Below are 21,795 nucleotides of genomic sequence, written 5' to 3'. Positions count from 1 at the left end.
TTTTGAAACTTGTCTTGATCTTTGCTTCAGGACAGGGGTGGCCCTTACATGAGGCGAGAGGAGGTGGTTGCCTCAGGCAGCAAATTACTGGGGCATCAGCAGGGTGGCAAGATGCCCCCACTGTCGCCTTCAGAGCAACTCTTTGAGGCTGATTTGACCCTTGCAAGGAGCACCTTTTCTTCCATTCCTTACAAAGCTTGCAAGAAACATGAGGAGAGCAGAGGAGGCTGCTGACACCCTTCCCTTCTCCCTGCCCCTCATACACTTTCAAAACACACAAGGTTCAGTTTTGAAAGGGGGCTGCCCCCTCCCCCTCAGGGTTGTGAAGCAAGGCAGCATGTGGTGCTTTGCCTCAGGTGCCATAGTACCTTGCTCTGCCCTCGCTTCAGGCCAATTGAAGCTTTAGAGCTTCCATGAAACCATATTATTCTACACACATATCAGATCTGTCACAATGTCAGTCATCAGCTGCTTCTTAGTAGCCAGACACAACTTGCCATGAGAATTGCTTTGTTGTTTGAGAGGAAACTGTTCCACTCTGTCCACCAGTTTCAAGCACCAGGGAGTACAGTGGCCCTCCTAGGGAGTGTTGACCCCACAGAATATTGACTTGTTTCACTGAGATTAATATAATTTCTTCCACTTTGTCCTAAATCACTCATGACAGTTCATGGCAATTCAGAAAATATTATAGGGCCCCATGACACTTGCCTAGGCTTTTCCTCAGCAACTGTTTTTGACAGGCCGGTCTTAATTAGAGGCATGAAGAGGAAGAACATGAGGGAAATGGAGACAGAGAAATTTAAGTGTGTTTGGGCAGGATCTTAATTAAGTGCTTTCAGGTCACACTTCATATTTGACAGAAGATGAGAGAGTGATGTAGTTCCAGTGTATGCCTTTAGCAGGGGCGTGGGCAGCTTGGTGGGGGCCAGGGGACAAAGTCCGACTGGCAGATCCCCTGCCCTCTGGGTGTTCCTTCATGCGTGCAAGGCATGTGCGCGACCCCCAAGCCACGCCCCCTGCATCTGACACCAGACGCAAGGGGGCAGGGCCAGTGCTGAGAATGGGGCTGTGACAAGCCTGGCAGAGTTTCATTTCCCCCTGTGAGTGGTTGGGGTGGCTGGACAAGGGCTGCCAGCATCCTCACTATGCCACTGATCAGTGCGACAATGTTGCATTCTGGACTCAGGCTATGGCAGCACACTTGAGGGGCACTGGGGTTTCCCAGAGCGAGGGGTTGTGTAGTGCACATAGGGTGCCAACCACCTCCATACCCACAAGCCCTTGGGGTACTGGGTTTTGTGTTTCTGAGGTGTTCATTGTAGATTCTCTGGTAGTATATGAGATTTTCAGTGAAAAACAAGAATCCACTCTCATATGCTACCAGAGAATCTACACTCAGAAAACCACAGAAACAATAGAACCCAGCACCCCATGGGTTAGCAACCCTTCCCCTGGCCAATGTGGGGTCAGTAAAGAGTGACAAGAAGCAAAAGAGCCAATGGGGAACAAGGAGGGAATTGTCAGCAGGTCAGCCCATGATTTAGGTCACCGATCAGAAGGCTGGAAGGGTGGGAAATTCAAAGAGATGTCAAACACAAAATGGAGTCTGTGAAGACAATACTGAGCTAGATAGAGCAATGGTCTGACTCAGTATATGGCAGTTTCCTATGTTTCTAATTCTTTTGAGATAATTCTGGAAGTTTCCTTGCCCCCATTGGGCACTACCACCCACCACACTCTGCTCTGGGTCATCCCTTTCCCCTTGATTTGAAGTGATACATTTGCTGGAATCCCCATTATTCCCTATGGGAAAATTCTTAAAGATGTGTAAACTTTAAAAATTCACAAAAAATCAGTCCTTTGCCTAATTCCTTTGAAATTTGGGTGGTAGCTTCCACCCATTGGACACTACCATCACCCCCTCTTTTTGCCCTGGGACCCTTTTTAAAAATCCAAATCGATTCGGATTCGGAAAATTCGGCTACAAAACAAAACAGGGCTGATTCAGATTCAGAAAATTTGGGTACAAAACAAACGGGGGTGTTTTGATTCGGATACAAATTGAAACAAGAAAATTCCAAAATGCACACCCCTACTGCCGATACCTCCATTATTCCCTATGGGGAAAAATCTTAAAGACGCATAAACCTCAAAAATTCCTAAGAAACCAGACCTTTGCCCTATTTGGAATCTGGGTGCACCACCCTTGGGGCACTGCCACCCAACCTACTGTTTTGCCCCTGAAGCCCCACATAAACAAGTTGAAAAATTGAAGACAGGTTGAAAAAGTGAAGACAATGATGAACAACAACGACATTTAATTTTTTGGCACAGTTATTTGAGAATTTTGCAGCGGCTGGGAGCCTGTCCCTGTGGCACTAGCACAGCAACACAACCCATTTGTGGATTCAAGCAATCTTTCAATAAAAACACTCCCTTCCCATGGAACAGTGACCACAGGTCATTTGAGATAGCAAGATAGACCAATGAACTGCCTTGGTACTATGGAACAGCTTCAAATGTTCATTTAACTGAAGTGGAGTGAGCCGTAGCCCAAACAAATCAGCCTACTGTTCAGAATTGTTGAGATTTATCATCACTGCATTTAAGAAAGTGCAACACCATGGATCATGGTTACAAAAGAGAGAGAAGCAACTAAGATTCCTGGGGTTGTCAACAGATTGACAGGGGTATTCCCCACCCCCCTCCTTTTGTCTCCTGTAGTCCCATGTGGATGACCTGTCTCTGCAATGGCAAAAGTTGTGAACAACTGGCTTAGACATCGTGTCCCACCAAATTACATTGTGGCCTAAATTACATTAGACTGTTCAACTTGGGCAACAAAACTTGGGCAACAAAACTACTATAACTCATAAAAATCAGAAGAAAAACAAAATAGCTCTTCAAAAGAGCCCTGAACAAGTCAAGAGATTCTTTCTAAACCTTTGGAAAGAAAAACCTGTGTAATTTCACAACTTTCCTAACCAGCTTCTCGAAAAGCTTCTCCACACAATTTATACCATGGCCTTTAGCAAGAGCTTTGGAATTGCATTGAGATCCCAAAGATATTTGGGTATTGCTGTCTCAAAATGCTGTCTTCCAAATCCCTTTGCAATGTCAGTTTGCATTTCAAACTCACTTAATACAACACATACTTAACTACACTATTCAACAGCTTTTTGCATATCTTATCTTCTGCTAATCACTCAATGCCTCAGCTGGAGTGGAGAGAGTCAGAGAAGTCAATTTGAATTGCAATGCTTTCCTGAAGAACAAAGCATTCTGTTGGAAACACAGTCATTTCGATTTGGAAACAAAAATCTCTGTTTGATTCTTGATTTTGTTTTGGTTACAAAACCTCTGAAATTGCCATTTTCGGGCACAAAACAAAACAAGGACTGTCATGTTGCTGAGTCTAACAAAGCCATAAGTCTCTGTGGCTGCAGCAAAGCCACAAGACCAGCCCTGGTGCTTTTAAAATTTGGCAGCTGTGGAAGCAGCACTACCATATTTATCCCCATAGTCAAGGATGGGGATAAATGCAGTCATGTTGTTTCTGCAGCCAGTTGGCCCCCTAGGCCTTCTTCAAGGTACCCCTTCCACATTATTAAGAACTGAAATAGTAATGCTTCCAGTATTATTTTTTTCTTGTTTACACAGTCAGGCAGGTGTTATTGACTGGTTTGTTTTATCCAGACATCGAGTCCTTCCCAAGGACCTGGGATGGCTGAATTTTATTGTTATTATTATAGATATCATCGCAAAACATAGGCAGTATTATTATTATTGTTGTTGTTGTTTATTTAATTTCTATACCACCCTATAGATTTCTATACCACCTTATAGCAGTAGACACAGGTATAGATCTGAATTATTGCTTGAAATGAATTCGTGTGCCAAAAGATAGATTTCAGATTATGTCCTCAAGAACAACACTTGCATTCCCTCAATCAATCCTCTTAGTCACAGAAAATAGTCCAATTGATCAAACCAGATATGTGTTTTTGCTCTCTCACAAAATTGTTTTTTTTTTGTAAGTCTAGAATATCTGTTGCTAAGGAAATTTAAAACCAGGCTGAGAGAGATTCTTTGTTCAGAATGATTTTGCCTTAATGGCTAATAATAAAACAGCACCCTAGCATTCAGTGATAAAATTTCATCATGGCCTGGAACATTATTTAATGTTTAGTCAGGTTGGAGTTAAGAAAAGCTCTCTCACTGCTGAAATTTCAGCAAGTGCCATCTGTAGTGTTAGAGAGGCAATACCATAATGTGGCTTTAACAGAAGGCACTGTGTTTGTGGAGAGGAAGATACAGAAGATATATATGGTCTATTGTCCTGTTTATGAAGTGCAGAATGGTGTTGTTCGTCCCAGCAGGTTAACAACAAATGAAATTTCTCATTGCCAGTCCTTGAGGTCTGATCCCTGAGACCACTTCAGTGCCCATAGCCTTTGTATGGTGGGGGAAGAGCAACTCTTTCAGGGCCCATTCTGGTTGGAGGCAGTTTGCCATGAGCCCCACTGAAACTTAGTCAGCCCTGAAATTTCTGCTTCTTACCTGTAACAAAGAGAAAGTAAATGTCGCTATCATTGGACAGAGGGCGGGGGACAAATGTCTCTGGACCCTTGAGGGAAGGGGGACCTTCTGGCTTGACCACAGCTTGCTCTTCACAATCCCCCTCCTGCCTCCCCAACCAGTGCCAGATTAAGGTGGGGCTTGGGGGTGCTTGCCCCAGGCCCTCCATTACAAAGCGTCCTCCACAGCTGCCTGAAGTCCTCCTGAGCTTTTTAAGGCAGTGGGCCAGGGATGCCATAAACGCCTCCTCCAGCAGCCTGGCTGGCCATTAAGAGGCTCTTTCCCTACCGGCAGGTAGGCTGCCGCTGCTGCTTCCCCACCCACCTGACAGTCAGTGGGTGGGGCTTGAATGGAGGCTTCTCTCTGTCTGCCTTGTGGCTCTGCAGCAGTGGCTGAGCCAGCAGTGGGCAGTGAGGGCAGCGCACGGGGGCGGGGTGCCTGGCGAGGGCGAGAGGTGCCTTTAAAAACAAATTAACGGGTGCTTACCAATGTTAGGGCAGCACCCTGCCTGGGATCCTGTTTGGGGTGTTGGTGCCCTGCCTGGCATCCCTGCAGAGTGGCAGCATGGCTCTGGCCTGTGTGCATGTGCAGAGCCTCCACACATGTGCACAGGCCAGGGTCATGCCACTGCCCCGCACAGGATCCTGGGCAGAGAGCTGATGTTGGAGGCAGCTTGCAGGTGGTGCCTTAACACTGGTAAGCACTTGTCAATTTATTTTTAAAGGTGCTTCTCACCTTCCCCTGGCACTGCCCTCACTGGCCACTACTGGGCTGAGCTTAAAGGAGGGAGGTGGCGGGGGGGGGCAGAACTAGCTGCCCCAGGGCCCAGACTTGTTCAAGCCCTCTGCCCCGCCACCCCGCCACTGCTTCCTTGCTTCCTGTGCCTGGCTGCCTCATCCTCAGACTCAGAGACATCCAGAAGATGTGTGTGTGTGAGACTATTGGGCTTGTGTGTGGGTTAACCCCCCCACCCACCCCCCACACTTTGTATATTTCTAGGATGGCTTGGCCTAGGAGTTTGATATCCGGCACACATGTAGGGCATGGTGGGAGGGCTCTGCATATTTAATTTGAAGTGAATCACTCAATCAAATGATTTTTAATAAATGTTTGAATGTTTTAAAAATTTAAAAAGTCCTATAAGTGGCTTGCATCATGGCAGAAAATTACAAAAATCTTCTAGAACTGACCCCCCCACCCCCACCCCTTGGACCATCATTCTATCCCTATGTGGAGGAATCTGCCCTTTGCCTTCATAAAAAAGGGTAAAGCACACCTCATTTCCCCCACCCTTTAGCTCTTCTGGAATGGCTTGGCATAGGGCTTTGATATTGAGCACAGATTTAGGGCAGGGGGGGTGGGGGCTGTGTATGTTTACTTTGAAGTGGATCAGTCAGTACACAATTTTTGAATTACCCCCGCAAGTCCTGTAAGTGGTATAATGGCAGAAAATTACAAAAAACGTCTAGAACTGAAACCCCCTCATGGATCATAATTCTACCCCCGTGTGGAGGAATCTGCCCTTTGCCTTTATAAAAAGGGTAAAGCACCCCCCTTTGTCCCACTCTTTAGTTCTTCTGGAATACTACTACTTATCCTTGTGCAATCTCATGTTGTGATGCTATGTGCATTGGGAATAATGCAAGTTGCATTGTGACATGTGATTGTGCTGGAGGAAGTAGTCGTGGAAAAATCCTGTTGTACAGCACCGAAGACATGTTTGTCACCCACAGTGGTAGGAGTGGTTCTGAATTGCCTGTGTTACATTGTACAGCTTGTAAGCCAGGATCACTAATATAACTGTAATGTAATTATTTTAAAAAAAAAAAGGTATTTCCCCCTCCCCACTTACAAATGCACTCTATGTCCATGCTGGTTTGTGATCCTGGCGTGTCTTTGAACTGTGGAGCAAGGGACACATACTCTGTCCTAGTTGGTTTGTAAATGGTCTGGAAGGTGAATGAATCTAATGAATCTATTGGAGGTTCTGCTGTCTCCTCCTCCTCCTCCTCCTCAGATGCACTCTGTCCCAGACTTGTCAGTTTGTAGTCAATAATTAACCAACATGTGTGGATTCTTTGGGACTTGTGTAAGTCCCCCTGCCCCCCATCAAATGATTCCCTAGCTGTGAAATGACGAGGGGGAAAGCATTTTTGGTCTGCCCAGATATTTCAGAGAGTAAGGGCAAGGCTAACCTTCTGCACACTTAGTGTGCCTTCTATGCAGTTAGCATGAACTTGGCAGTCAGAACATTTTGATCTGGGCCAATGTTAGACCAGCTTTACATGTTCAAGAGCCCTGAGAAGATCAAACTGTCTTCTAAGTGGGACGGAAGTTTCATGCAACTGGCCTGAGGAGGTGAATAGCAGCAAGTTTACAGCAGCTTTAGAAGAGACTTGAAGCTGAGGCCCAGTTGAAAGAAGTGAAGAATGGGATGAGAGAGATCTTGAAAATGTAACCAGATGCAGCAAAACACAACTGGCAGCTATGGGCAACTCCAACCCCATTAGTTCCTTAGCAGTGGTATTCTGTGGTGTCCAGGTGGGAATGCTGAAGCCTCACTCAAGATCCCTGGCTGGGTTCATATATCTTGGCTAACATACTGGGCAGCCTAGATAAGTTACTTTGGATGGTGCTGTAGCTCAGTGGAAGAGCATCTGCTTTGTATGAAGAAGGTCCCAGGTTCAACTTCTGGCATCTCCAGGTAGGGCCGGGAAGCAGGAGCTTCCTCCCTTAACTTTGGTTGGGAGTTCAATCCCAAGCTGGACGTAATGTAGGAAGAAATGGACCCTCGGTTGGATAAGTGAAACTCACTACAAACTGAGGATTCAATTCCTAGGTTTGGGGCCAAATTCAGAACCATGGTTGGGTCCGGGAACCACAGTTCCAATAATTCAGACAACATGGGCGGCGAACCTGGGGTGAGCTTGCCTAGGATTTGGCATTATGTCCAAAGGGGGCCCCTGTTAACTCCTGATCTCAGATTAATCCTCTTCTGGATTCTTCTCCAGTCAGCTTCAACCTACCCCTCTCTCAGCTTGACTGACAGGCTCAACAGCCAGGGAAATGTGACTGGCTACCTGATGCTCAGCGACAAGGAGAGAAGGAGTGATGCTGCCCGACACTCCTCTCTGTTCCTTTTCCCTCCTGAAATTAAGACAGAGTCAAAGATCTTCAATTAAAGGAGCTTCAGGGCCCTTTTTGAATCCTGCCCTTGTTTAAAAAAAAAAGGGGGGGGGGTGATGGTGGGGGCAGGGGTTGATCTTCAATTTTTTCCCTGGGCCCACTCCAGCCTTGCTACACCCCTGTATAAAGAGGCCATTCAAAGAGTGTCCACCTTTGGTTTGTCTGCAGCAAAATGCTGACAAAAATACTTTGATGCAAATGTAGTTAATTATAAGTGGGATATTATTTGAAATATAATTAGCAGATGCTTTTAAATGTCTGCTGATGGGTTTTTGTTTTGATTTAAAATTTTGGGGTGTTTTTTTAAAAATTGGTTTTGATATTGTTGTGACTTTTCCTTTTGTAATTATACTTTTATTGCTATGGCCTATGGCTGCAACAAATAAAACTGAAATAAAATAATAAAAGCAAAACATTCTGTACAACATATGGTACACCATAGAGATATGTCAGGTCAAAAGAGAATGAGAAAACTATTGAAATGGAACACAGAGTGAAGGAATTAATGAGTATGTGTATGTCTGCCTAGAAAGAAGCTGTGCATGAAATAGGGGAGCAAACGACATGTCTGTCACTCCTGAAATGCAAATGAAGGTAGCTAATCCAAGGAGGGGGGGAATCCCCAGGGATGTACCGCTGCTATTGAAATCAAAGTGTTGCTAATGTAAAAGCTGATTCACTCCCTATCTAGACAGTTCTCTGGACTTGCAGAAGCTCAACATACTTCCAACATACCTCAATATATCTAAGGTGTTTTCAGAAGCTGGGTTTATCCTGCACCAAAATGTAGGGGCAAAGCCCTTCTGCTGATCTCTCCCTCTGTTTTGGATGATTGCCAGCCAGCATATGTGATCAGGACAGGGTTGTGCTGAGAGCACACCCGGCCTGACATTACTAAATGATGACCCAAACCACTCTCTTGGCATCCTTTAATCATGTGAGGTGGGCATTCAGCTGAACGACCTCTCTACACATGCTCCAAAACCCTGGATTGACCATGATTAAAGGACGTCCCGAAAGTGTTGGGGCATCATCCAGTAAGATCTGGTAGGCATAGTCTCAGCGTGACCCCAACCTGATTGTGTGTTGTGGCCATCATTCATCTGAATAAACAGATATTTTATTTACAGACATTATGCAGACATGACACTGTACACTGAATGCATATTCAGGTATTGGCACACATGTACATGTGTGTTTGTGAATGACTGCAGTGTTGCCAGAATCACCCTGGAGTGCTGGTTAAACACTCCAACTATGGTGGGCCACTGCATAAAACAGGATGTTGGACTAGATAAGCCTTGGGCCTGATCCAGCAGGGCTGTCCTTATGTTCTTATGCTTTTGGCTTAAAGTGGGGAAATTAGTTTGGCTTGGGGAGCAGTTGGTTCCAGTATTAATTTAACTAAGTCTTGGTATATTGGAAATAATGAGGAGGAAGAAATATAGTTTAAAGATTTATTAAGGATAACATGGGGTACAGAAGACAAAAATCAGGTCAGGCAAATGCAATAAAACTAATATTTCAACTGAGAATTTTGCTGGAAACAATTTAGCTGAAGTCCTAATGGAGAGTCAATCGGTGTGGCTAAGGTTCTAAACCAGAGCCTGGCTGAAGGCTTGTATTAAAGAGTACCAGTGAAGCAGGGAGGGATGCAAAGAGGGAAAAGCAGTGAGGAGGCTTAGAAGGGCAAGATTCTAGTTATACCATATCCTTCCTTGGGTTGTTGGTGTGTTGGTTGGGTTGTTGGTTGCACATTGGTGGCTTCTTCACCAGTAGACAGGCAAGAAAGAAATGAGCAGCAAAGGACTGCAACACACGCATCTGAGAACAACTGCTGGATAGTGTAATCCAAGGAGATGCCCCTACATGATGTGAAAACTGTCTCTGCGCTGTGATGACTCTGAAAACATGTGGTGGGGCCAGGGCAGATAAACTGAAAATCACACTCTGAAGCTTGAATTGAATCAATCAAGGAGGCTTCTCCTTCCCTGTTTGTGCAAAACACAGATTCCATTGCTAGATAGACTGAGTCACTGAGTCAGACTGAGTGGATTTTGCCCCACAAAGGGCAAAGGTAAAGCTATGAAGATGTGTTGCATTTAGTGAATGGAGCTGAGGTTGGTTGCATATCTCAAAATCAGGATGTCTTCATGTGTAAAAGATTACAAGCTGCTAGTTTCTATGGGCCACTTCTCCACTAAGTCCTCGCCAGACAATTAGTTATTCATAACGAGTTGCTACTCCTAGAAGGAGTGTTTCAAACTGTTGTCTGACTAAGTGAGGACATGATTGGTTTCTTTCTTTGATCGTGGGCTGATGCCTCTCTGTAAGCGAAAGGGGTGAGGGTGGGGTGTCCTATTCAGTCAGATGACTCATTTGACCTGAGGCACATTGCCCCACACTTGCTCATGCGAGCGGCCACTTATGAATGCAATCCTGCCTTTTTAGCTTAGGGAGGGTGAAAAGTTCATTGTTCACTTATCATGAGCCCACTATGCAGTGCTGCTGAGACATCGAATAGAGGGGTGCTTTGCAGTGCTACCCCGAAATAGAGCAGTACTGGTAACTGTAGGTGCATTCATTTAAAAAGTGAACCTAGGTGCAGGACCCTCAAATGTATGGTACAGACAGGAAATGTATTGCTGTACACGTAACATGTGCGTAACTGTACCTGTGTACAGATCTGTACCTGTGCACAGTCATTGTATGAGTGTTGAACATAATGTGAAAACGGCTTTCTCTTTCTCCCTATCTGGAATCCATCTAAAACATCCCAATTGATATCCCGGAAAACCAGGTCACTACTAAGCAGCTGCAAAACATCTGATGGGGAAGAATAACTAGCACTGAGAACGCAGCAGATGGGAGGGTGTGCTGCATCCAAAGTATAGGGCAAAAGGTAAGGAGGTTCTTAATGCATTCCAGAAGCCCTCTCCCCCATCTCCTCTAGGATTTTAGCTAAATATGGTGCACCTGTAGACTTCTAAGAACAGTAGCTGGAGGACCATCATAAAAGGCGAAGGGGCTCCCCTGTTGTACTGCCTTAACCCTTCCCCAACTGTCCCTTTGGCTGTATCACACATGTACAGAGCCAACAAAGACTTGTGACTTGGGAGCTTACGGAGTAAGAAGACAGAAACTGTGTTTGAATCTGGTAGTAGGTCTGGTTTGGAGGCTAAGCTCTTTTGGATCCAGTCTCAGACTGGGGCCTGGTCTACACTCATGGCAAAATAAGTGTCAGAATCCTGAGGGGACAGAGTGACCTGTACCACCACAGATTTCAAATAGTGGGGTGCTATTTTTTAAAAAAATATTTCTCCTTCGCATCCCCCCCTCCCCCATATCTGCAAATAATATGACTGAATTTCAGGGAGAATGGCTCTTGCCCAGCTGCTGATGTCTGAAAGTACTCTCAAATGGCTCAAGACAACCCTTTAGGTAACACCTTCCTAGGTGCTTGGGTGAACAGCTCACTGGGGCCTAACTTTCAAACAGCCCAAGAGTCAAGTAATGACAATGAGGAGAAATGAAGAATGATGTGGAAATACTGTCCTGATGTCGAGTCAACACTGGACAGCTCAGGTAGGGCTGTAGGGGGGGCGGGGCGGAACGGCAAATAATATTTGGACTATGGAGCTCAAGGCTGGTACCTAAAGTGGCTGATGGATCCACAGGTAGGGATGTGAATAAGCCGATTCAGCGCCTCCTCTGGGAAGCACTGAACCAGCTCAGATGCCAGCATTTGAGCTCATGCATAGGCAGGTGGGGAGAGAAGTGGTTCCCTTAAGGAGGCAGTAAGGAGTTCCTTATCTGCTTCTCCCTGCCACTTTTCTGGGTGTGGAGCCCAGTCTTCAACTGGCTGCGCGGAGCTGCAGCGTTGTTCCCTACAGCCTCTAAGCCTTCTCTGAGGCTGGCATAAGAACATAAAAACAGCCCTGCTGGATCAGACCCAAGGACCATCTAGTCCAGCATCCTCTTTCACACAGTGGCCCACCAGATGCCGCTAGGAGTCTATAGCCAGGAGTTGAGGGCATATCCTCTCTCCTGCTGTTACTCCCCTGCAACTGCTATTCAGAGGCATCCTGCCTTTAAGGCTGGAGGTGGCCTATAGCCCTCCAGCTAGTAGCCGTTGCTAGACCTCTCCTCCATGGTTATCCAAACCCTTCTTAAAGCCATCCAGGTTGTTGGCTGTCACCATATATTGTGGCGGAGAATTCCACAAGTTGATTATGCATTGTATGAAAAAGTAATTCTGTTTGTTGGTTCTAAATTTTGTGGCAATCAATTTCATGGGATGACCCCTGGTTCTAGTGTTATGTGAGAGGGAGAAATTTCTTCCTCTATCCACGTTCTCCACACCATGCATGATTTTATAGACCTCTATCATGTCTCCCCACAATCACCTTTTTTCTAAACTAAAAAGCCCAGGTATTGCAGTCTTGCCTCATAAGGGAGGTACTCTAGGCCCCTGATCATCTTGGTTGCCCTCTTCTGCACCTTTTCCAGTTCTACAATGTCATTCTTTAGATGTGGTGACCAGAACTGTATGCAGTACTCCAAGTGTGGTCTCACCATAGTTTTCTATAAAGGCATTATAATATTAGCAATTTTATTTTCAATTTCCTTTCTAATAATCCCTAGCATGGAATTGGTCCTTTTCACAGCTGCCAAACACTGAGTTGACAGTTTCAATGAGCTGTCCACCACGACCCCAGGATCCCTCTCCTGGTCAGTCACTGACAGCTCAGATCCCATCAGCGTATACTTGAAGTTGGGGTTTTCATTCCAATGTGCATCACTTTACACTTGCCAACATTGAACCGCATTTGCCATTTTGTCGCCCACTACCCCAGTTTGGAGAGATCCTTTTGGAGCTCCTCACAATCTGTTTTGGATTTCATTACCTGAAAGAGTTTGGTATAATCTGCAAATTTGGCCACCTCACTGCTTACCCCAACTTCTAGATCATTTATGAATTAATCAAAAAGCACTGGTCCGAGTACAGATCTCTGGGGGAATCCCACTTCTTACTTCCCTCCATTGTGAAAACTCCCCAGTTATACCTACCCCCTGTTTCCTGTTCTTCAACCGGTGAGCAATCCACACATGTACTTGTCCCCTTATCCCATGACTGTTAAGTTTCCTCAAGAGTCTTTGATGAGGAACTTTGTCGAAAGCTTTTTGGAATTCCAAGTATACTAATTCAACTGGATCAGCTTTATCCACACACTTGTTGACACTCTCAAAGAACTCCAAAAGAGAGTTCTCTAAATCTTGAGAGGCAAGATTTAGTTACCTTTGCAGAAGCTATGCTGGTTCTTCCCCAGCAGGGCCTGTTGCTCTATGTGCTTTACAATTTTATCCTTGATAATACTTTCCATCAATTTGCCTGGAACAGACTTTAAGCTAACTGGCCTGTAATTTCCCAGATTGCCCCTGGATCCCTTTTTGAAAATTGGTGTTACATTTGCTACTTTCCAGTCCTCCAGTACAGAGCCTGATTGTAGGGATAAGTTAGATATTTTTGCAAGGAGCTTGGCAATTTCACATTTGAGTTCTTTAAGGACTCTTGGATTCATGCTGTCTGGCCCTGGTGATTTGCTAGTCTTTAGTTTTTCCAGACAGTTTAGAACATCAACTCTTGTCACTTGGCATGCGTGCGCACTGGCCATGTGTGTGCCGACACCATGCAGATGTTGCAGAGAACAGCACTGCAGCCCCACATGGCCGGTTGGGGACTGGGCACTGCACCCAGAAAAGTGGCGGTGTGGGGAGTAGCTAAGATGCTCCTTACTGCCTCCTTAAGGGAACTGCTCCTTGCCTTGCCTGACTGTGTACAAGCCATTAGTGTACATCTCTACCCACAATTACTCTATTTACACCAAGGTTTCTCCCGTTGCATATTTCCCCACTGCAGATTTTCATGCAGTGTCAGGGTCCTCACAAAGTTCTCCAGATGTCAGGAAAGGCTTGTTGGGTGGTGTGAAGGACTGCAGATGGAGGGTGGGATGCATCTGCTTGTGTAGCTCTTTAGATATTATCTATAAGTTTCAGTCCTGTGTTTAATTGACTTCAGTGAGGCTAAGCTCACATATTTGGCAGATGGACAGCAAAATGGCTAGAATAATAATTCTGTGCTTTGCTGAATCTGTGTAACTCCTTGACTGGAACTGTGCATGCAATTAATTGCATTCAGATTCCCGTTTATGCTTGCTAGTATCATTTTTTTAAAAAATTAGAAAAACCTATCTTGCAACGCAAAATTAAAAGTTGGTTGAGGATGACCTCATAGTAGTGAATAATGTGATTGCTCACTCTGATATTTCTGTTCCCTGACTAACTGGATTGCTTTCAAGAAGCGAGCAATATTAAAGTCATCTTTTTTCCTTGCTGTCAACTGCATCAGGTGCATATCCCCCTTATTGACATGTACTTAATAAGCTCAAATCTTCTCACTTTCATCTTCCTGAGGTACTGTAGTTATGCTGAAGGCCTTTTGGTCCTGCAAAGAGATTTCCCTGTACTGTCACCTACCTGGGAAAGAGAATACTCGGGCCAATTTTTTTTGCAGGGTGGTGGTGGAGAGGGTAAGATTCATTATTATTACCACTCATCTGACATACAGGCAGATGCTCGCAGCAGAAACCTGTCTCCAGCTGATATGTGTGCAATAATAAGCCTTATGACAAGCAGGCTTCCCACAGGAAGAAATGAGCAGATGTGAGAATTAAACCTGTAACAATGCAAATTAACCATGATGGAGAGAAACCATTTGGAAGACAAGCTTTCAATAAATGAGTGCAGATCGATAATGCTTACGTGGTGCACAGAACACTGGAGCAGAATATGGTGATTCAGCTGCTCCTGGACACGGATGAATGGGACAAGCTATCCCAGTGTTTCAAGGTCCAGGAACCAATGGCTCCCTAACTGCCTCCCTGACTGATTGTTTGAACTGTGGAAAGCTTCGGCTGAAACTGAACACTCCATACAACTGCCCTTGCACTGGGCAGAGGCAGCCAGGGGCATAACTATAATCGGGCAAGGGGAGGCAGTTGTCTGGGGGCCCACTGCCTTGGGGGGCCCCCTAGAGGCAAGTCACATGACTGACTCCCCCAGCTGCACACTCGCTGCGGGCTTCCTTTAGTTGTATTCTCTCCTCCAAAATTGATCCTTCATTTCTTTTGCGCCAGCGGCGCCATATTCACTCCGTTTCTCCTTCCCTTTCTACCCTTGCCACACACCACCCTCGTTACTCGCTCCTCCTCCTTCTCAGTCCTGGCACCTGCCCATTGGTTGGCAGCACCACATGAAAAAGAGTCAAAAGGCTCATGATCAACTGGAGCACGCTGGTGGAGCATGAGATCGCAGCCTGTGTGTGAACACCGCGCATCGCCCAGTTCTTTGAGGCTGCACTTCCTTTCCCGCCTTGCTGCACAATTTACTGTGCTGCGTGTGTTTTTGAGGAGAGAGAGAGAGAGAGAATAGACATGGAAATGGAGCCCTCAGGTAGCTGTTCCCAGTAGCCTTAATGGGAGGGTGGGGCAGGCGGAGGGAGTTTCCACAAAAACTTTATTGTATTTTTATTGTATGTAGAAGTGGCTTAATCTGAGCGGGGGAAACCTGCTGAGAGGAGAGGGCCATTTAGCCGCAACAGGGTGTGTGTGTGCGCGCGTGCAGGGTCTCAGCAACCAGTTGCGGGCCAGTCCAGGCAAGCAGAACAGGGTGACTGGACTCCTTGGCGCCGCGGGGCTCTCGCAGACCTTGGTCTAGTGTGGAAGCAGCCCGGGGAAGCAGCGACGGATGCTGGGCTAGGACCTGGGAGCAGCGAGCAAGGGCTTCCTTCCTGCTCCCCAGCTCCTCCACCGCCCAAGGGTCTCCATGTCATTCCTCTGGCGGGCAAAGCCTGGCAAGCCCCAGGTGCCTCCCCTGCCTCGAAGATGCCGCGCCACCGACGATGGGTGTTCCTGCTGCAAAGAGCCCAACCACAGGGGAGGGGCACTCCAAGTGGACCCAGGGGAAGGAGGGAAGGAAACAGCACCGGACAGAGCCCACGAGGGACACCACTCCCCTGGCAAGCACCCCCCTCCCCCCCAAGGGACGACGAGCCTAGTCGGAGCTGGCCCCCTCCTTCCCCGTTGGGCACCTGAGCAGGTCCTCCTTCCATTTCTCCCCCACACATCTACACACAAGGAAACCTGATGAGCACCACCCTTTGCCTCGGGCTCCCTTTCCCCCTTCCCACTTTTCCACCTCTTGTCGTCTTCTCCTTCTTCTTAACTTATTTTCCATAAGCAAACAACAGGAAGAAAAGCCCCTGTAAACAGCAGCTTCTGTCCCCATATCTGAAACAATGGTCCAACTTCCAGGCAAGGATAAATATGCAAAGCAAGCTATAGCCTCCCCCTCCCAAGGGAAGAGCCCAGTTAGCAACGGCCCCCTCCTCCCCTCTCGGGATCCCGGTCAGGTCCTCCTTCAGTTGCTCCCACCCCCATGCCTACACATGAGGAGACCTGAGCGAGTGCTGCCCTTTGCCTCGCGCTCTCTTTTCCCCTTCCCACTTCTTGCCTTCTTCTCCTCCTACTTCTTTGTCACTCCCACTTTTCCCCCATAAGCAAACAGGAAGAAAAGTCCATGTAAATAGCAGCTTCTGTCCCTGTATCTTAAACAGCAGCCTTTCAAACAATGGTCCAACTTCCAGGCAAGGATAAATATGCAAAGCAAGCTATAGCCTCCCCCCTCCCATTTGCAACTGTTTATGCTTTGCTGCATTTACTAATCTTGGTCCCACATAATGCAAAAAACCATGGAAGGGACAGGAAGTATTTTGTCCCGCTCTGAAAGGACCTGCTTTAGCACTGTGGGTCCCTCTTGCTGTTACCCCCAAACCTTGAATGACTTGGGTGATTGTTCAGATAAGTCCTCGCTTTTATGAATTAGCATTTTAAAAATGAGATTAGTCTATATGATGGCCTGAAACTGTGTAGTTAACATGACTATCTGAGTTGAGGGAAGTGAAAAGCGCTGCAGAAATGTACACATGCTGTTAGTCCTTAATACTGCCTAACTTTTATTTACTTATTAGATTTAGATACTGCTCAGCTAACCAAAGTCCTTGAAGCAGTTTACAAATCTTTTCAAATCTATATTTTGTCATTTTGCATTGCTGAAGAGATACACCATGTTGGTATTACTATAAGCAGAGCTAGGCTACTGTATGACTAACTGAAAAGGAAATGCGAGGCTCTTCCTACAGTTTGAATTTCAATATTTTATTGCTAATCAGCAGCGAGGGGCTCATTTTAATAATTAGTGTTCCTAGTGTGTTCTAGGCATTAAAAGTAGCACAAATATATAGTATTCAATGTATATCACTATATATAGTGAAGTATGCATGTGTGTATTCAGTGAAATGTATTTCCAGGCAGCATACTTATTTTGGAATATCAGACTTAAATCCTTGGGGGCCTGGGATGTGTGGAGGCCCTGGACTTTGAGGGGGGGCCCATTTTAAAATCTTGTCTCTGGGCCCACTCCAACCTTGCTACGCCCCTGGAGGCAGCCATTCCCACCATGTAGTGCTGTGCTTTGCCCAGTTCTGGTGGGGTTCCTTTAAGGGAAACAGAGCTCTCTCAAGCCCCAGCACCCTCTTGGAAGGTGTACATACACAGAGCTCTGGGAAGTGTAGTCCTTACCAGTGCTTTCCCCATAAAGCTTTATGGAGAAAATGCTGGGAAGGACTATACTTCCCAGTGTTCTGTGCATGTCTTCCAAGATGATGCTGAGGCTCAAAAGGGCTCCGTTTCTCTTAAAGGGCCTCCCAGCACCTGGAAAAGCACAGCACTGTGCGGTAAAATGTGGTTTAAAATAGCTCTCACATTGAAGGATTTTTGTCGAAGTGGCCCTGCTTGAAAAATAGTGATGATCACTGGGCTATAACAATACTCTGGCATCTGAACCAGCAGCTGGAGACAATTCTCATTTTGACCTAATAGATATGACATGGTGAATGTCGCAAATGTGAACATTTGTATGTGAAAACTGAAAATTCCAGATTAATTTTGTGAATGCCTGAAAAATAGATATATGTATATTCTCCACCTTCCAGAATTCAGGAAAACCTCTGTGTGCAGAGGTTCCATTCCCAGCTAGTGCTGTGGATACCAAAACCATAAATACTGAGTAATTGGGGCAATGGCATTGTGGGGGTTAGGTTCCTAAGGGGAAAATTGGCTTAAAAGCATGGTAAAGTGCCCAACCATTCTCCGTGGGTCCCCAGCAGTCCTGCAGTGACCCCAAGAGTCAAAAGTCAGCTAAAAATTGGCCAAAGATTGCAGTTTACCCTTTTTTGGTTTTTTGGCAAAACTAGCCACAAAATGGCTCTTCTCCTCAAAATGGCATCTGGAGATGACCTCCAAGGACATTTCCGGCCACCCCTGACCTGCAGATCCACTGGTTTAACCCCCCCCCCCGATTTCTTTACTGCATATACTGAGGTTGGGTATCCATTACCCAAATGCGGATATGTGAATACATGAATGCAGGATCCACAAATATCAAGGTTCTCCTGTACACCAAATGTATACGATGGTCAGCATTCATCCATGTAACCCTGATTGTTTCAACATTCACAGTAGTTGTCCAGGATTGTCAGCATTTATTTGTGAATGTGTGTGTATTTATGGCAGCTGTCAGAAACCTGTTGACTGTTGACATTTACAGTTAATTCTTAAGATTTTTGAAGGCCTGCATGAAATGTCAGTAAATCAGAAACAAGAAAAGCCCAAACTCAACTTAGTGGTTTCTATCAGTGATGAAATTTCATTCTCATTTCTAAAATGTGTCAGTAAAGGATAATGGCTGACATCCTCAATAATATTCTTATGTTACTGGCTCTAAAAGGGGCTTAGGCAGATTCATGGAGGACAGCTCTATCAATGGCTTCTAGTCTGATGGCTGTGGGCCATCTCAACCCTCAGAGGCACTATGCCTCTCAATACCAGTTGCAGGGGAACAACAGCAGGAGAGAGGGCATGCACATACCTCTTGCCTGTGGGGTCCCCAGAGGCATCTGGTGGGCCACTCTGTGAAACAGGATGCTGGGCTAGATGGGCCTTGCACCTGATCCAGCAGGGCTGTTCTTATGTTGCTCATGTGCAACCAAAGAAAGCACATCTGCAGTGGCTGTGTTCTTACTTCAGCAATGTGGTCACTTTAATGTGGGGGCGGGATCTTTACTAATCCTCCCTTCCCCTGGAAACAGTCTGTGCAATGCAAAAATATGTCCCTGAGGGTTACACAGTGTTAGGATGCCAGCCAATATTTGTTTATAAATTTCCAAAGCAAACATCATCCTAATTTCCATCTTCTATCAGTAAAGAATATCACTTTTCTTGCTCCTTGTTTTATGCGTTCTTGGTTTTTTTGCAGTATTATATAAAGTTTCTGAAGAATGGCCTACCTGCCACATTTCCCTGATATTTTGTGTAGTACCACTCACCCATGAGATGATGTTGTGTGTGTGTGTGTGTGTGTGTGTGTGTGTGTGTGTGAGAGAGAGAGAGAGAGAGAGAGAGAGAGAGAGAGAGAGAGAGAGAGAGAGAGAGCTTCAATTGGAAGCCCATAAAGTGAAAAGTGGGAAGGGAAATTCATGATATATGATATTATAATATCACAAGGAAGAAAAACTATTTTGTTATTGGGAGAAAGAGAATATGTCATTGGGAGGGCCATTTTCATCAACCATTTCTATCTGCTGTAATGTAGTTTGGCCTCAGAGTGTAGAGCTGTGGTATGCAAGGGCAAGGCAGTGGAGCCAAATCAAGAATATTAATTGTTTATTGAGACAGATATTATTTACAGAGGCAAGTCTGCCTTCAGTGCTCTTGCAGCTGGCTATTTGTTAACCCTGCCTCTACACTAGGACTACAAGTAACTAAAGCATCATTCAAAAGCTGGCCTGGATCAAGGAATTGATTGACCCAAAACACCACATGCAGAAGGTCCCAGGTGCAATCTCTGACATCTCCAGGTAGGGCTTGGGAAGACTCCTGCCTGAAACACTGGAGAAGCTGCTGACAGTCAATGTAGACAATACTGAGCTAGATGGACCAAGGGTCTGTCTAGGTATTAGGCAGCTTCCTAAGTTTCTATGCACATCAGTTAGTGAAGTAGTGTGAAGAGAAGATTAGTATTTGTTTAATTGGGCATTAACTTAGTTGCTGAAAACATGGTAGTAGATCACCAACTGGAATAGGGAATGAGACATGGAGGTCATTCACACAATCAAAAACTGAGCCGGGTCTCACAATTGGTGAGAGCGGGCTAAGCCCGCTCTCCCCACAGACAATCCTTCCGGGAGCCCTGGGCGACCAAATCGGCCGCCCACACGATTGCCGGCTCCGTGACAGAGCTGGCGGGGGCTGGGGGGAGCAGGGGCCAATTGGCCCCCGCAAGCTCATTTGCCTCCCCTCCAGGGGTCTCCGCGTGAGTAGCTGCAGTGTGGAGCTGCGCTGTGGCTACTCACGATCCAATAGCCTGGGTTTGCAGAGCGCTCGTTCTGCAAACCCGGGCTAAGGGGCGGGCTATTTGAGTGGGTTAGCAGCTCAAGAACCACCATGCTTGCAGCCGAGCCCGGTGGTTCTTACGATTAGCAAAAATCAGGCTAGGAGAGCCTAGCCCGATTTTTACTAATCATGAGAATAGCCCCACTGTGTTCTACCCAGGTTTGGGGGCTGTGTGTGCTCCCAATTGTTGGTTGTGTGCAAGCAAGGTAGGAGGAAAAGCTACCCAGGTTTTCTTCCTACTTTGCTTTCATACAATTACTTTTACCCAAGTTTTCCTCCTACCTTGCTTCCACACAACTGAAAATTGGGAGCACACATAGCTCCCAAACTTGGGTAGAACACTGTTTTTGATTGTGTGAATGACCTCACGGATTGTTAATTTGTGTGCATTTATCTATAAATTGTGCAAAATCTCAGTGACACAGACCTATCCCTTATAAGGACTTGCCAATGCTATGAAATACCTCCCATCCCCAGTGGCAAAATTTCAGCTTTTCTGCTGCATTACTGTAGTAATAAGCTCCTAGACACAGTTTTTATGAATGATAATATATGAAACTCCCCTGAGAAACATTGCTAGGCTTGTGAAGGTTCTTTGGGCTTCTTTCAGAATGCCCCAGACAATTCAAATGAGAAACCTCCAAATCCAACTTGAATTTTTGACAAAAACTAGTGGCAGCCAAGGGATGTGCAGAAACCTCTTAAGAATCCCCCTCCCCTTGCCTCGTGCAAGTGGGAGGGTGTTTGTCCCAGCCCGGGACTCACGAGCCCAAGAAGAAGCCTGATTGGTTGGCTGGCTCATGGTGGGCGGGGCTTGCTGAGAGGCCGAGCGTTTCCCCGCTCTGGCCTCTCAGTCGGCTGTTTGTTTCCGATTAGGAAGGAGCTCGGTCCAGGAGCTCCTTCCTCGAAGGCCTTAGTGGGGGGGGGGGTGCGCCCGACAAGCGAGCGAGGCGGCATTCGGCGGCGTTCCGTCGAGGGGGCCATAGTGTCAGCGGTGGCCCCGCTGGTAGTGGGTACTCCCGGGACTGCTCCCGGCTGGGTTGCAGCTGCAGCAGCAGCGTCTTTGGGCCTCTTCAGCGCGGCGTCGGCACTCGGCTTCCTGGGCGTGGTTCTCCTTCTGGGCGTTTGCCCTTTTGGTTTGTGGGGTATTTGTGGGGTTTCCATCGGCCTGGGTGGCTGGGCAGCGGCCCCTTTTCCGTTCCCTGGAGCACTACTTTTGATGCCAACATTCTTTTATTTGTTTGGTGGGTAGCAGGCTGGGTGCTTGTGCTCATCGGTGCCCTGGTGGGCTTGGCCTGGTTGAGAGTCAAAAGGCCTTTTCATACCTTCTCCTTGGGTGGGGGGCTCTGGTGCTTTCCTGGATAGGATTGAGTATTGCTTTTGATTCAGGACAAGGGCTTGGCTTTTGTTCTATATCCTTGCTACCTTCATTCTGTGCGTTGTTGGCGCTTTTTTCCTC

Source organism: Hemicordylus capensis, chromosome 2 (assembly GCF_027244095.1).
Source record: "Hemicordylus capensis ecotype Gifberg chromosome 2, rHemCap1.1.pri, whole genome shotgun sequence".
NCBI lineage: Eukaryota > Metazoa > Chordata > Lepidosauria > Squamata > Cordylidae > Hemicordylus > Hemicordylus capensis.
This window is presented reverse-complemented; position numbering follows the sequence as displayed.